The following is a 16,340-nucleotide window of genomic DNA, read 5'->3' on the forward strand; positions in this document are numbered from 1 at the left end:
CAGAAAACAGAGAGTAGGAATAAACAGGTCTCTTTCAGGTTGGCAGTGACTAGTGGGGTACCGCAGGGATCAGTGCTTGGGCCCCAGCTATTCACAATATATATCAATGATTTGGATGAGGGGACCAAATGTAATATTTCCAAGTTTGCTGATGACACAAAACTAGGTGGGAATGTGAGTTGTGAGGAGGATGCAAAGAGGCTTCAAAGGGATAAAGACAATCTAAGTGAGTGGGCAAGAACATGGCAGATAGAATATAATGTGGAAAAATGTGGAGTTATCCACTTTGGTAGGAAAAACAGAAATGCAGAATATTTTTTAAATGGTGAGAGATTGGGGAATGTTGATGTTCAAAGGGACCTGGGTGTCCTTGTACATGAATCACTGAAAGCTAACATGCAGGTGCAGCAAGCAATTAGGAAGGCAAATGGTATGTTGGCCTTTATTACAAGAGGATTTGAGTAAAGATGTCTTACCGCAATTATATAGGGCCTTGGTGAGCTCGCACCTGGAGTATTGTGTACAATTTTGGTCTCCTTACCTAAGAAAGGATATACATACCATAGAGGGAGTGCAACGAAGGTTCACCAGACTGATTCCTGGGATGGCGGAATTGTCGTATGAGGAGAATTTTAAAATCAAGGCATTCCCAGACCGGGAGCCAATGTAGGTCAGTGAGCGCAGGGGTGATGGGTGAACAGGACTTGGTGCGAGTTAGGATACGGGGCAGCAGAGCTTTGAATGAGCTCAAGTTTACGGAGGGTGGAAGATGGGAGGCCAGCCAGGAGAGCATTGGAATAGTGGAGTTTGGAGGTAACAAAAGCACGGACGAGGGTTTCAGCAGCAGATGGGCTGAGGCGGGGACGGAGACGGGTGATGTTACAGAGGTGGGAGTAGGTGGTCTTGGTGATGGAGGATATGGGGTCTGAAGTTCAGCTCAGGGTCAAATAGAAAGCCAAGGTTGCGAATGGTCTGATTCCACCTCAGACAGGGGCCCGGGAGAGGGGTGGAGTCGGTGGCGAGGGAACGGAATTTGTGGTAGGGACGACTCTGTATACTGCAATGAACATTTGTCTCTCATTCCCAGGTAGGTATGGGCCAAGGACGGAATGATAGTGTAGGGGTTCTGTTCCTGGATTGATAATCTAGAGCACGTGCGTTCAAATCCCACCAGTTTGGGAATTTCAATTCAATTTTTAAAAAATCAATAAAAGTGACCATGAAGCTGTCGGATTGTCATAAAAACCCAACTGGTTCTCTAACATCCTTTAGGGAAGGAAACCTGCCGTCCTTACCTAGACTGGGCCTATATGTGACTCCAGTCCCACACCACACATTATCTGTCCACCTAGCAAAAACACTTGGGCAACTAGGGATGGACAATAAATGCCAGCCTTGCCAGCGACGCCCACATCCCCGAGAATGAATAATTTTAAAAACGACCTCAGTTCGCTGACTGATAGTCCCCTGAAAACTGAGGTCATCCATCCAGTTTCCTTCTGCATAATCTCCAACTATTTTCATTATCCCACTATTATAGTGGCTGGTAAGTGATCAGAGGTCACATCAATTAATGTCGGTTTGAGTTTTTAATTTTTTTTTATTCGTTCATGCAGAGGTTCGGAGAGAGACTGACTATGAGACCTCTGAAAGTCCACGAGCTGTGTAAATAATTGTGGGTTTGCCGTTGTATGTACATTTTTTTAAAAATCCTTTGCTTGTTTTCTTGAGTTTTAACAATGTCAAAATAAAAAAAAGGTTTTTTTACCGATTTTCTTAAAATTTACCCGTTTTTTTCCCACTGATCTTCTTGTTTAAATTGCTAAAAATAAAACCTGAAAACCCTGAGTTTTAAATTGACAATAACAAATGACTTTATCAATCTTTATTTATTTATTCATCTTACAGATTTTATGGTGCCTCAACTTTCCAAAAACAATCCCTTGGATTTCTCCAACACAACAACTGGACAGGATGTGAGAGAAAGATTATCGTCTAATCATCAATTCTTTTCTCTAGCCTCCAACACCTCTCTCTCTCTGTTGCAACCTCTCTTGTCTCTATTTTATCAATGTTATTTTGATCTAAATTCCCCTGAACTTTCCTATTCCATCTGAGCTCCAAGTCACCCATCCTACAACAATAACTTGCATTTATATAGCGCCTTTAACAAAATAAAACGTCCCAAGGAGCTTCACAGGAGCGATTATCAAACAAAATTTGACACTGAGCCACACAAGGAGATATTAGGACAGGTGACCAAAAGCTCGGTCAAAGAGGTAGGTTTTAAGGTGCGTCATAAAGAAGGAGAGAGAGGTGGAGAGGTTTAGGGAGGGAATTCCAGAGCTTAGGGCCCAGGCGGCTGAAGGCACGGCCACCAATGGTGGAGCGATTAAAATTGGGGATGCACAAGAGGCCAGAATTGGAGAAACGCAGAGATCTTGCAGGGTTGTAGGGCTGGAGGAGGTTACAGAGATAGGAGGGACGAGGGCCTACACACTCTCCCTCCTCCGTGCCTCCTCATTCTGTTGAAATCAAGACTCATCGCACAGCCTTCCAACTCTCATACTTTCCTGGGACCCACACCCTCCCCTCCCTCAGTCTTCCCCTCCTGCTGCAATCTCACGTTATAATTTGGGCTGGCTCCCAACAAACAACACAAAGGCAAGTTTCCGTAAGCAGCACCAGGTCTCCCATGAAATGAAACTTGTTGCCTTGTGTGTGGTGTGAATGGGAGAGTGCACCACAGGAACACCCCTCGACTCACTATTTCACGCTGGAGATCCCTGGGACACAAGCAATGCTCTCCCGTCCACTCTGAAAGGCAGAAAACGCCAAACCGAGAGCCTGTGGTCTTCAGACTAAAATAAAACTTTCTATTCCTCAAAGCTGCCAATCCCCATGCTGATAAATTAATGGAATATTATCAATTAAGAAATACATTGGCGTAACTGTTTATATTTATTTGAGAATATTGGGGCATATCTCAGTTTCGTCGAGTATATGTGAGTGTGTATATTCAAATATACTTATTGGGGATACATTTGGGAGTACACGGTATTGGGCTATCATCCCCCCTACCATTAGTGCCTAGCGGAAAATCGCAGGATGCCCCTTCTCCCCCACCCCCCAGAAAATTATCCAGTTGAGTTCACCTGAGAATTTCCGTCGAGTCTGAGAGAGTTGGAGATTTCGCAAGCAGTCAGCTCACTCAGGGGGACCGGGAAGATTAATGGGAGCCATTGAAAAACCATTTGCAAACAGACACGTCCTAAATTGCCTCACATTCCTGTCTCTAATTCTCGGCCTCTCCCCCCCCCCCTCCGGCCCCCTCGAGTGAGCTGAAGTGGCAGAAAAGCTTGGGGAATGTTTGTCTTGCTCTCACTGCCTGTGGAATTGAGTTCCAAACCGGTCCTCGGGGTACAGGTCCTGACACCCCCCGTGTCTCCGCAGAGACCCCCTGTGTGGGTTGGGGTAATGGGATCTGGCTGGCTCAGTGACCTGTTTTTGACAGGCGCTGCTTGACTCACTGGGGGGGGGTGGGTGGGAGGGGCAATTGTGGGGGGGTGGGGGTAACATTCAGAAGAAAGAGTCTCCGTAGGGGAGAGTGGAAACCTTTCTTGTTTAAAGTTGCCCTGTCAGTTTAATGACATTAATATGCAACATTCACTCTCACAGCCATTTAACGAGTATTGAGAAGCCAACTCCAGTCCTTTTCATTTCCACTCTGGGGGATTAATCTGGTTGCTCCCCAAACAGGCCAGAAACAGTTAATCTTCACTGTGTCATCTCTTAGAGTGTCAGCTTGGCTCAGTGGCAGCACTTGTATCACAATCAGAGGATTGCGGATTCAAGCTTCACTCCAGGATTTGGTGCACAGGAACATTGGAATTTCTGGACGAGAAAAGACCAAGATCCGTCTAATTCGTCTTCGACAATCCGGGCAGTCGCTGATACAATGATAATGGAGTTGTTGACTAATCACAGCAATCAATCTCCGTCAATGAGTCTCCAACAGACCCAGACATGAGGTGAGGAAAACCCCCAGTGGTGGAGAGCTTTGGGAACCATAGGTCCAAAGTCACCTGTTCCTCCCAAACAATACTACATTTACCACATGTCATGTCGCAAATTACTCATATATGTTAAACCGAGGCCTCATCTGCCTGCTCAGGTGGTCTTAAAAGATCCCATGGCAATATTAGAACAAGAGCAGGGGAGTTTCTCCCTGGAGTCCTGGCTAATAGTTATCCCTCAACCAACACCTAAAACAGATTATCTGGACTTTGTGGGATCTTGCTGTGCACAAATTGGCTGCTGCGTTTCCTACATAACAACAGTGACTACACTTCAAAAGAAATTCATTGGTTGTAAAGCACTTTGAGATGTTATATAAATGCAAGTTCTTTCTTTCATATCTCTCTAACCTCAGAACTCTTTCCCTGCCAATGTTACTTTGTTCAGCGCTCCTCTGCACTTTACTTTTTTGTTCTCTCTCAGCTCCAAGTATCCTGTGCTATTGCCTGCTTCCTAGAAACATACCAACAGGAGGAGGCCATTCAGCTCCTTAAGCCCGTTCCGCCATTCAATCAGATCATGGCTGATCTATACCTCAATTCTACCCACCTTTGCTACATAGCCCTTAATAACCTTACCTAACAAAGGCCTGGCTCTAATTTTAAGATTATTCCTTCTTGTTCTGGATTCCCCCACCAGAGGAAATAGTTGCTCTACATCTACCTTATCGAATCCCTTTGTATTTTCACTTGATTAGATCACTCCTCAACCCTCTAAATTCAAGGGAGTGCAAACCAAGTTTATAAGAACATAAGAAATAGGAGCAGGAGTAGGCCATACGGCCCCTCAAGCCTGCTCCGCCATTCAATAAGATCACGGTTGATCTCCGACCTTAACTCCACTTTCCCGCCCTAACCTAATATCCCTTGATTCCCTTAGTGTCCAAAAATCTATCGATCTCAGTCCTGAATATACTCAACGACTGAGCATCGACAGCCTGCTGGGGAGAATTCCAAAGATTCACAACCCTCTGAATGAAGAAATCTTTCGTCATCTTGGTCCTAAATGGCTGACCCCTTATCCTGAGACTATGACCCCTAGTTCTAGACGCTCCAGCCAGGGGAAACAGCCTCTCAGCATCTACCCTGTCAAGCCCTCTAAGAATCTTAGTTGTTTCAATGAGATCACCTCTCAATCTTCTAAACTCCAGAGACCCATTCTACTCAATCTCTCCTCATAGGACAACCCTCTCATCCCAGGAATCAATCCAGTGAACCTTCGTTCCACCCCCTTTAAGGCAAGTATATCCTTCCTTAGGTAAAAACTGTACACAGTACTCCAGGTGTGGTGTCACCAAAGCCCTGTACAATTGTACCAAGACTTCCTTACTCTTATACTCCAACCCCCTTGCAATAAAGGTTAACATACTATTTGCCTTCCGAATTGCTTGTTGTACCCGCACATTAACTTTCTGTGATTCGTGTACAAGGACACCCAAATCCCTCTGAATACCAACATTTACTATTCTCTCACCTTTTAAAAAATATTCTGCTTTCTTATTCTTCCTACCAAAGTGGATAATTTCACATTTCCCCACATTCTACTCCATCATCCATCACATTATGCAACCTGTCCTCATAATTTAACCCTTTTAGCCCCAGTATCATTCAGGTGAATCTGTGCTGTATCTCCTCCAAGGCAAATATATCCTTCCAGAGATGCGGTGTCCCAAGACTGAATGCAGTCCTCCAGATGGGGGTCTAACCAAGGCTTTATACAACTGAAGTATTTGTTTCATTCATACAACATTGGATAGCTCTTTCAAAGAGCCGACACAGGCACGATGGGCTGAATAGCCTCCTTCTGTGCTGTATGATTCTATGAGTCCAACGTGATTCTGGTTGGCAACCCATCCATAGAACGCGCACTCCTGCCGACTCTCAAATTTATTTTTTTTACTTGTGTGTCAGGCAATCACAGCAGTCTGCTCAGAGAGCTGAATCTTGTCAACTGCAAGGACACGCAATAGATGAAGAATCACAGTACAGGTTTTCGAGAGTTGAGGCCTAGCCGCTAATGATGAGTTTTGTCATTCTTCATTCATCACCGTGAATGAAATAATTTAAAACTCTTTAAAAATTCATTATTTCAATCCTGTCGTGATCCTTTTAAGACTGCAAACTGGAAAGATCTGCTCTAAAAAGAGGAGATATCTAGGACGGGCTTTTCGCTCCAATTTTCTCTGCCGCTTTCCTTAAGTCCCTGACTCTTCCTGGACTAAGAAGCCACAAGTTCTTGCAGTTCCCCACCACCTCTCCTGATTGCCCCTTCTTCTCTTGTGAGTCCAGACAGTGAGTGTGAGCAGGACACTTACGACAGAGCATACCACAGCTAAGTCCAATCCTGCTCTCGTAGAATCTTACAGTGCAGGAGGAGGCCATTTGGCCCATCGTGCCTGCGCCGCCTCTTTGTAAGAGCTATCCCAATTAGTCCCACAACCCCTGCTTTTTCTTTCCCGATAGTCCTGCAGATTTTTCCTTTTCAAGTATTTATCCAATTCCCTTTTGAAAGTTATTATTGAATCTGCTTCCACCGCCCTTTCAGGCAGCGCATTCCAGATCATCACAACCCGCTGCGTAAAAATAAATTCTCCTCAACTCCCTCTCTGGTTCTTTTGCCAATTATCTTAAATCTGTGTCTTCTGGTTACCGACCTTCCTGCCAGTGGAAACAGTTTCTCCTTATTTAGACTTATCAAAACCCCTCATCCAACATTCATGCAATTTCCAGCGGATGTCACTGGATAGTGATCAGAAGTGGGAACCCTGACATAGTCTTTCCCTCCCTAACTAACCCAGGGCTACTGAGCCCCAATCGTAGCCTCTGAATACTGCTCTAGTTGAAATCAGCTAACTCAGCACAAGCCTGGGATGGAACCTAAGACCCTCCTGGTCTGTATGGCAGAGTACCACAGCTAGTTGTACAGTTGGAACTTAGGAACAGGAGGAGGCCATTCAGCCCCTCAAGCTATTCCACTATTCAATTAGATCATGGCTGATCTGTACCTCAACTCCATCTACCCACCTTTGCTCCATATCCCTTGATACGCTTATCCATCAAAAATCTATCAATCTTAGTTTTGACATTTTTAAAATGACCCCCAGCCTCAGCATTTTTTGGGGGGAGAGAGTTCCAGATTTCCACTCCCCTTTGTGTGAAGAAGTGCTTCCTGACATCACCCCTGAATGGCCTAGCTCTAATTTTAAGGTTATGCCCCCTTGTTCTGGACTCCCCCACCAGAGGAAATAGTTTCTCTCCATCTACCCTATCAAATCCTTTAATCATCTCAAACACCTCGATTAGATCATCCCTTAATCTTCTAATATCAAGGGAATACGAGCCTAGTCTGTGCAACCTGTCCTCATAATTTAACCCTTTTAGCCCCGGTATCATTCTGGTGAATCTGCACTGCACCCCCTCCAAGGCCAATATATCCCTCCTGAGGTGCAGTGCTCAGAACTGAACACAGTTCTCCAGATGGGGTCTAACCAGAGCTTTGTACAACTGAAGCATAACTTCCTCCCCTTTCTATTCCAGCCCTTTTGAGATAAAGGCCAACATTCCATTAGTCTTTTAAATTATTTTTGTACCTGCCCACTAGCTTTTAGTGATTCCTGTACTTGGACCCCTAAATCTCTCTGCTCATCCACAGATCCCACCTTCTCGCCATTTAGAAAATACCCTGATCTGTCTTTCTTAGGTCCAAAGCGGATGACCTCACTCTTGCCCACATTGAACTCCATCTGCCACAGTTTTTCCAACTCTCTTAAAATGTCCCTTTGCAACTTTGTGCTCCCATCTACACTATTTACGGTGCCGCCTAACATAGTGTTGTCAGCAAACTTGGATACACGGCTCTCGATTCCTTTATCTACGTCAATTATGAATCTAGTGATAAGCTGAGGCCCCGGTACAGATCCCTGGGGGACACCACTGGTCACATCCTGCCAGTTGGAATGCAAACCCATTATCCCTATTCTCTGTCTACTACCCGCTAAACAATTCCCTTCCCTATTTATCATAGAATCATAGACAGTTATGGCACAGAAGGAGGCCATTCAGCCCATTGTGTCCGTGCCGGCCGAAAAAGAGCTATCCAGCCTAATCCCACTTTCCAGCACTTGGTCCGTAGCCCTGTAGGTTACGGCACTTCAGGTGCACATCCATGTACTTTTTAAATGAGTTGAGGGTTTCTGCCTCTACCACCCTCTCAGGCAGTGAGTTCCAGACTCCCACCACCCTCTGGGTGAAAAAAATTCTCCTCAGCTCCCCTCTAATCCTTCTACCAATTACTTTAAATCTGTGCCCCCTGGTCACAGACCCCTCTGCTAAGGGAAATAGGTCCTTCCTATCCACTCACTCTAGTCCCACCATAATTTTATGCACCTTAATTAAATCTCCCCTCAGCCTCCTTTGTTCCAAAGAAAACAACCCCAGCCTATCCAATCTTCTCAGCTAAAATTCTCCAGCCCTGGCAACATCCTCGTAAATCTCCTCTGTACCCTCACTAGTGCAATCACATCTTTCCTGTAATGTGGTGACCAGAACTGTACGCCAGTACTCAAGCTGCGGCCTAACCAATGTTTTATACAGTTCCTGCATAACCTCCCTGCTCTTATATTCTATGCCTCGGCTAATAAAGGAAAGTATCCCGTATGCCTTTTTAACCACCTTATCTACCTGTCCTGATACCTTCAGGGATCTGTGGACATGCACTCCAAGGTCCCTCTGTTCCTCTACACCTCTCAGTACCCTCCCATTTATTGTGTATTCCCTTGCCTTGTGTACTCCCTCCCTCCCCAAATGCATTACCTCACATTTCTCTGGATTGAATTCCATTTGCCACTATTTGTTAGCTGAACCATTGGTGAAACTATAGAGGGCACCTTCATGATGGCATGGTGCTTTATGTAGGACACCAGTTAATCCTGTTAGATTAATCAGGGGTGGAGAAAGGGATATGAGACTCAAAAAAAAAAGATAGAGACTTGCAGTGTGAAACGTGAACCAGGTCAGAGACTAATTTTAACACAAAAAATGAAAACCCATTTTCACTTTTACTTTGAATTCCCCGATCTGTTGCTTACTTGGCTCCAGGACCTGGGCTGTCACTGCATTCTCCAGTCTCTGCTTCCTGTCACCATGACAGTAGATTTCTGGGTCAGCCAAGCTACTGACTTTGACAAGCTCAATTTCTCGGTTCATTATTCCAGCAGAATTCCCAAGGTAATAAGGCAGTTTGTTGCCGTACTGTTTGTGTTCCTCCGGGTGTTAAACTGAACCGTTCCATCTGCACTGATTTCTTTTTTTATTATTATTTTTGTGAAATATTTAAATTTTGCCCTTGAAGCAAAGCTTCGTAAAAATCCACTAATTGTCACAACACCATAGACCGGCGACTATTCTCACACTGTCTAAAATGCTTTGCCATTCAGAGAGGTCAGTAACCCTGGGAAACTGTACCCCAGGGAGAGTCAGTGCCCGGGGAACTGTACCCCAGGGAGAGTCAGTGCCCGGGGAACTGTACCCCAGGGAGAGTCAGTGCCCGGGGAACTGTACCCCAGGGAGAGTCAGTGCCCGGGGAACTGTACCCCAGGGAGAGTCAGTGCCCGGGGAACTGTACCCCAGGGAGAGTCAGTGCCCGGGGAACTGTACCCCAGGGAGAGTCAGTGCCCGGGGAACTGTACCCCAGGGAGAGTCAGTGCCCGGGGAACTGTACCCCAGGGAGAGTCAGTGCCCGGGGAACTGTACCCCAGGGAGAGTCAGTGCTCGGGGAACTGTACCCCAGGGAGAGTCAGTGCCCGGGGAACTGTACCCCAACAGGAGAGAATAAGTGAAAATTGGAGAGCAGAATTTTTTTCATAAAACATATTGCAAAGCACCAATTAGTATTCCCTTGATTGGAAGCATCTGATTTGAATTCCCTGAATTGAATTCCCCAATTCAAATTCCCAGATTTGAATTCCCTGATTTGAATTCCTCTGATTTGAATTCCCCAATTCAAATTCCCAGATTTTAATTCCCTGAGTTGAATTCCCTGATTTGAATTCCCCCGCTTTGAACTCCCCTGATTTGAATCCCTTGATTTGAATCCCTTGATTTGAATTCCCGATTCGAACTTCTGTGATTAAGATTCTTATGATTATTCCCCCCCCCCGGTTGGGTTTGCTGGCACTGATAGAATGATTGTTGCTGGAGTCGGTGAGCTGACGGCTGGAGAGACCACCCTCCCCCACTCACCGTCTCTTCTTCAACAGATGAATCTTTGGTAATCTCGACAAGACTACAGTTAAAGCTGAACCTGCAGCCTCGATCCATCAGTTACCTGGGGTCAACTGAGGCCGTCCTAATGCTACTAATGGATCCCCAGACTCCACAGACTGAGGTATTCCCCGGCACATAACTACAGCCACTGATTGAGTGAGACCACTAAATACAGACTGATCAATATGGCAGTGAGATCCTGGTTTAAAAAAAAGGAAGTGAAATTTGTATAATTACATAGATCATGAAAGCCTGAGATCAGACCAGATGCTGGCAATTCAGCCAAATCAGTCCAGCTGGACACCAATGAACCAGACGGGTAACCAACGCCAAGAAACAGTCCCCAGAGAGATGGGGAGGTCCCTGCCACAAACTCTGGTTCCCCCACCACCGACTCCATTCCCCTCCCCGGCCACAATCTGAGACTGAACCAGACTGTTCACAACCTTGGTGTCCTATTTGACCCTGAGCTGAGCTTCTGACTCCGTATCCTCTCTGTCACCAAGACCCGTCTACTTCCACCTCTGTAACATCGCCTGTTTCAGCTCCTGTCTCAGCTCATCTGCTGCTGAAACCCTCATCCATGTCTTTGTTACCTCCAGACTCGACTGTTCCAATGCTCTCCTGACCGGCCTCCCATCTTCCACCCTCTGTAAACTTGAGCTCATCCAAAACTCTGCTGCCCCGTATCCTAACTCGCACCAAGTCCCGTTCACCCATCACCCCCTGTGCTCGCTGACCTACATTGGCTCCCGGTCCAGCAACGCCTCGATTTAAAAATTCTCATCCTTGTTTTCAAATTCCTCCGTGGCCTCCCCCCTCCCTATCTCTGTAACCTCCTCCAGCCCTACAACCCTCCGAGATCTCTGCACTCCTCCAATTCTGGCCTCTTGCGCATCCCCGATTTCCATCGCTCGACCAATGGCGGCCGTGCCTTCAGCTGCCTAGACCCTAAGCTCTGGAATTCCCTCCCTAAACCTCTCCACCTCTCTCTCCTCCTTTAAGACGCTCCTTAAAATCTACCTCTTTGACCAAGCTTTTGGTCACCTGTCCTAATATCTCCTTATGTGGCTCAGTGTCGATTTTTGTCTGATAATCGCTCCTGTGAAGCACCTTGGGACATTTCACTACGTTAAAGGCGCTATATAAATGCAAGTTGCTGTTGTTGCTTGCATTCCTTTAAAGTCTATTTCAGTCTATAGTGCAGGCCTGCAACAAGATTACTGCTGTTGCCCCTTCAGTGTGTGAATCCCGGACTCCCCTCTCTACCCTCAGTGGGTAATTGCACCATCCGGTCCGACCCTGGTCCATACAGACCTGGAATGAACAAAAAAAGAGAAGACGCAAATGTTGGAAATCTGAAGTGGGAAAGGGAAAGAGCTGAAGATGCAGAACATGACCATCGGCGTCTGATAGAGAATTAGGCCAGTTAGCAGTTCAGGTGGGATCCTGTGCTCAGGCCCGGCATGTTCAGGTTGGACAAGGTCCCCTACAGTCGGCTGAGCAACATGAGGACAAGAGGAGACAACAGGCACTGGTCGAGATCCGAAACCTGCTAATTACAAGGAGAGGCAGCTGATGAACCGTAACGGTTTGGAGGGAGTTGTGTATAATACGAAGATCAGTACAGTCCAGCTACGAACAGATCTGGAAGGCTTGACCCTCAGAACGTACTGAGTTCGCTGATCTCAGCTAGATGGCTCCCACTCCAAAGACTTAAGCCCATGATTCAGGCCGACACTCCCAATGCAGTATTGAGGGAGAGGTGCCATCTATCGGATGAGACTTTAAACCGAGGCCCTGTCTGCCCTCCCAGGTGGACGTTAAAGATCCCATGGCCACTATTTTGAAGAGCAGGGGAGTTCTCCCCGGTGTCCTGGGCCAATATTTATCCCTCAACCAACATCACGAAAGAACAAATACTCTGGTCATTATCTCGTTGCTGTTTGTGGGATCTTGCTGTGCGTAAATTGGCTACTGCGTTTCCTACATTACAACAGTGACTACACTTCAAATGTACTTCATTGGCTGTAAAGCACTTTGGGATGTCCTGAGGTTGTGAAAGTCGCCATAGAAATACAGGTTGTTTGTATGTTTGTTTGAGTGATGCCTACCCCATCTGGCCAAATCCATCGGGAGCTGGATCGAGGGCCAATGGAGGACCAGTTAAGAAAAAAAATGGATGTTATTTATATGGACTTCCAGAAGGCATTTGATAAGGTCCCACATAAGAGACTGTTAGCTAAGATAGAAGCCCATGGAATCGAGGGAAAAGTACAGACTTGGTTCGGAAGTTGGCTGAGCGAAAGGCGACAGAGAGTGGGGATAATGGGTAGGTACTCACATTGACAGGATGTGACTAGTGGAGTCCCGCAGGGATCTGTCTTGGGGCCTCAATTATTCACAATATTTATTAACGACTTAGATGAAGGCATAGAACGTCTCATATCTAAGTTTGCCGATGACACAAAGATTGGTGGCATTGTAAGCAGTGTAGATGAAAACATAAAATTACAAAGCGATATTGATAGATTAGGTGAATGGGCAAAACTGTGGCAAATGGAATTCAGTGTAGGCAAATGTAAGGATCAAAAAAGGATAGAATAGGGTACTTTCTAAATGGTAAAAAGTTAAAAACAGTGGATGTCCAAAGGGACTTAGGGATTCAGGTACATAGATCATTGAAGTGTCATGAACAGGTGCAGAAAATAATCAATAAGGCTAATGGAATGCTGGCCTTTATATCTAGAGGACTGGAGTACAAGGGGGCAGAAGTTATGCTGCAGCTGTACAAAACCCTGGTTAGACCGCACCTGGAGTACTGTGAGCAGTTCTGGGCATCGCACCTTCGGAAGGACATATTAGCCTTGGAGGGAGTGCAGCGTATGTTTACTAGAATGATACCCGGACTTCAAGGGTTAAGTTACGAGGAGAGATTACACAAATTGGGGTTGTATTCTCTAAAGTTTAGAAGGTTAAGGGGTGATCTGATCGAAGTTTATAAGATATTAAGGGGAACGGATAGGGTGGATAGAGAGAAACTATTTCCGCTGGTTGGGGATTTTAGGAGTAGGGGGCACAGTCTAAAAATTAGAGCCAGACCTTTCAGGAGTGAGATTAGAAAACATTTCTACTCACAAAGGGTGGTAGAAGTTTGGAACTCTCTTCCGCAAACGGCAATTGATACTAGCTCAATTGCTAAATTTAAATGTGAGATAGATAGCTTTTTGGCAACCAAAGGTATTAAGGGATATGGGCCAAAGGCAGGTATATGGAGTTAGATCACAGATCAGCCATGATCTTATCAAATGGCGGAGCAGGCACGAGGGGCTGAATGGCCTACTCCTGTTCCTATGTTCCTAGAATCCACAGCCTTTTTGGGGGAGAGAGTTCCAGATTTCCACTACCCTTTGCGTGAAGAAGTGCTTCCTGACATCACCCCTGAACGGCCTGGCTCTAATTTTAAGGTTATTCCCCCTTGTTCTGGACTCCTGCACCAGAGGAAATAGTTTCACTCTATCGACCCTATCAAATCCTTTAAGGGTCCCTTGGCAGCGACCACTTGCTGCTCGATTTTAACAGCTGGTTTGCCCAGGAAGTCGGCAGGTGATAATTTAATGAGGCCCTGTCCGTAAAGTGGGCCAAGGCTGCCCTACCACTCAGTAGGCCGTATTCCCGCCTGGGAGTTAAAATCAACCCACATTCTCTCCCTCTCTCTCTCTCCCTTCCATCTCTCTCCCTCTCTCTCTCTCTCTCCCTTCCGTCTCTCCCTCTCTGTCTCTCCCTTCCGTCTCTCTCCCTCTGTCTCTCCCTTCCATCTCTCTCCCTCTCTGTCTCTCCCTTCCATCTCTCTCCCTCTCTGTCTCTCCCTTCCGTCTCTCTCCCTCTGTCTCTCCCTTCCGTCTCTCTCTCTCTCTTTCTCTTCTCTTTCTCCATCTACATAGAATTTACATAAAATCCACAGCACAGAAACAGGCCATTCGGCCCAACTGGTCTATGCCGGTGTTTATACTCCACACGAGCCTCCTCCCTCCCTGCCCCCCATATCCCTCTATTCCCTTCTCCCTCATGTACATATCAAGCCTCCCCTTAAATGCATCAATTCTATCTGCATCAACCACTCCATGTGACAGCGAGTTCCACATTCTCCCCACTCTCTTTGTCTCTCTGTCTTTATTTCTTTCGGTCTGACCATATCTATTCCTGTCGCTGTCTGACTGGCTCTCTGTGTCTCTGTCTCACTATCTTTCTCCTCTCCATCTCTTTGACCCTGACTGTCTGTCTGTCCGTCTCTCTTTCTTTCTCTCTCCTCCCTCTCTGTCTCCCCTCTCTTTCTATCTGTCTCTGTCTATCTGTCTCTCTCTTGCTCTCTTTCTCTATGTCTCTATCTCTCTATCTGTCTATCTCACTCACAGTCTGGCTCTCCCTATCTCTCTGTCTGTCTCTTTCTTTCTCTATCTGTCTCTCTACCTCTCCCTATCTTTGTCTATTTCGTTCCCTCTCTCTGTCTCTCTTGCTGTAAGTCCTCTCTGGCCAATCATTGTTTCCTATTCATCCTTTACTTTGATTTCTCCATAAATTTTCTGGATTCAGAAATAGCTGCTTCAATTTTATGGGCCAATCTGCCAAAAGTGGATTGTGAAATAATGCAGAAAGTTCCTTAATGAGCTGATTAACTCTTCCAGATGCAGAGACACAGGATGGGGAGTGGGATTGGAGCAGGCACAGCCCATCGGCAGCGAGCGATACCATCTCACCAACAATTCTGTATAATGTGACAGCACTAAAGAGAGAAAGGAATCAGAGTGCAGAGATCTCAGCTGGACTGATACAGGAAAGGACAAAGCAGAGAAAGAAAATGTGAGACACACAGAGACAGAGAGAGGAAACACAAGACACACAGAGACAGACGGAGAAAGCGTGAGACACACAGAGACAGAGAGAGACAGAAAATAAACAAAAAGGGATTCAGAGTAAGAAACAGTCACTGGCAGAGTGTGACAGGGATAGAGAGTCACAGGGATAGAGAGTCACAGGGATAGAGAGTCATAGGGAAACTGCAAACCAAAAGACGAGTTCCTTGATGTTTCTTTAAAAGGGCGTGAGGCAACCACGGGAGCTGATTGGCCGTGAGTGAATTGGCCTGCTTGCAAATGAGAAACCGAGCGATTATGTGGAAGCTTGGAGCAGTGTTCTCTGCACGTACACTGTGTTTCAGCCGGGACTCTCACCTCTGCATTAGTACGTTGTGGGTTCGATCCCCATTCTAGAGACTTGAGCCCATAATCCAGGCTGACACATCGCTATAATACTGAGGGAGTGCTGCACTGTCCGAGGTGCCGTCTTTCAGATGAGATATTAAACCGAGGCCCTGTCTGCCCTCTCAGGTGGATGTAAAAGATCCCATGGCCATTATTTTGAAGAAGAGCAGGGGAGTTCTCCCCGGTGTCCTGGGCCAATATTTATCCCTCAACCAACATAACTAAAAAGATTATCTTGTCATTATCACGTTGCTGTTTGTGGGATCTTGCAGTGCGCAAATTGGCTGTCGCGTTTCCCACATTACAACAGTGACTACACTTCAAAAAGTGCCTCATAGGCTGTAAAGCGCTTTGGGGTGCCCTGAGGATGTGAAAGGCACTATATAAATACAAGTTCATTCTATTATAAAAACTGTGATGAGAATAAGTTATGTGGGTTCCCCCAATGTTTCGATGAGGTGAAAGCAGCACTCGGTGTGTTACTGAGCCAGTGGACACTGTAGGTTTAAGGTTGGTGCGAATCTCAGTGAGAGCAGCTATAGTTGGTCTCAGGACCCTTGCTGCAGGAAGAGAACGAGGCAGCCAGGCTTCCCGCATCTGTTCACCGTCCAGTGGCCGCTGCACTCATGGACGTCGGGGTGAAGACAAGAATTGGGTTTTGCTGTGAGACTCCCACGGTGGAATATCCCACTGACGCGCTGCCCAGGCCCGCGTGCAAGGAGCGGCCTCTTGACTGAGG

This window comes from Heptranchias perlo, chromosome 29, assembly GCF_035084215.1.
Source record: "Heptranchias perlo isolate sHepPer1 chromosome 29, sHepPer1.hap1, whole genome shotgun sequence".
Lineage (NCBI taxonomy): Eukaryota > Metazoa > Chordata > Chondrichthyes > Hexanchiformes > Hexanchidae > Heptranchias > Heptranchias perlo.